The sequence below is a fragment of the Egretta garzetta genome, unplaced genomic scaffold (assembly GCF_000687185.1).
Source record: "Egretta garzetta isolate BGI_Z169 unplaced genomic scaffold, ASM68718v1 scaffold321, whole genome shotgun sequence".
In the NCBI taxonomy this organism is placed as follows: domain Eukaryota; kingdom Metazoa; phylum Chordata; class Aves; order Pelecaniformes; family Ardeidae; genus Egretta; species Egretta garzetta.
Genome location: NW_009258756.1, coordinates 1,560,715 through 1,561,430, shown reverse-complemented (window position 1 = coordinate 1,561,430; position 716 = coordinate 1,560,715). Strand labels below are relative to the sequence as shown.

General features: G+C 47.2%; 1 protein-coding gene across 1 annotated transcript in view; it reads right to left on the bottom strand.

Moving 5' to 3' along the window:
- TBXAS1 (thromboxane A synthase 1) overlaps positions 1-433 on the bottom strand; it is a 252,009-nt gene extending 251,576 nt beyond the window's left edge. Inside the window, exon 1 of the mRNA XM_009649239.2 lies at positions 414-433. The gene's annotated coding sequence lies outside the window, so the exon portion shown is untranslated. The remainder of the gene's footprint in view (positions 1-413) is intronic.
- Between the last annotated feature and the right edge of the window lie 283 nt (positions 434-716).

Here is a 716-nt window from a genome sequence, read left to right as displayed (position 1 = left end):
ACCCTGTAAATTATTTTCTATTACCTACATATTAGTAGTGTCTCTAATACTGTAAACAGGGATAACATCAGATACGCCAGAAGTCTATGAGGTGTATGAAAAACTTCACATGAAAAGCAGCCCACGAGCCCTGCCCACTACAGCAGCTGTTTGGGGGGTTTTTGAAGGTCATAGATTAGTTCACAGAAAGTTTAGCAATTCTTACCAACACCTCTAACATTAGCTATAGCATCCTCATTCTAGACGTATATCCTCTCCTTGTGGGTAACCATTCGAGGGCACTGTGTTGAACATTTCTCTGTGTGTGATTTGTGAAGGACGCCTCCTCATTAGCTTTCTGCTTTCCACCTTTTCCATACGACAGCAGCCCTGGTGCCCACGGTGCACAAACCCAACACGCCCAAGAGCCGTACCTCCACGCTGACCCAGAGGTGCCAAGTCGCCAAGCAGGACGGGAATCGCCTCCTTGTCCGGACCTGTTCAGCATTTGGCAGCGTCTGCGGAGATTAACAGCAAAAGCTACTTTATTACCATTAAAAGGCCAATGCAGCTCCCAGCAGAACTGAGAACTGCCTTTCCCCTCTTCTCCTGGGTGAGTCCTTTACTAGGACTGACCCCTGTCTTTGCTTCTGCTTTTTTTTTTCATTTAAACAGGGTCTTGCATCAGTAGCCTGAGCTAAAAACTTCTACTCTGCTCCCGCAGTCTTTGGCGTGCC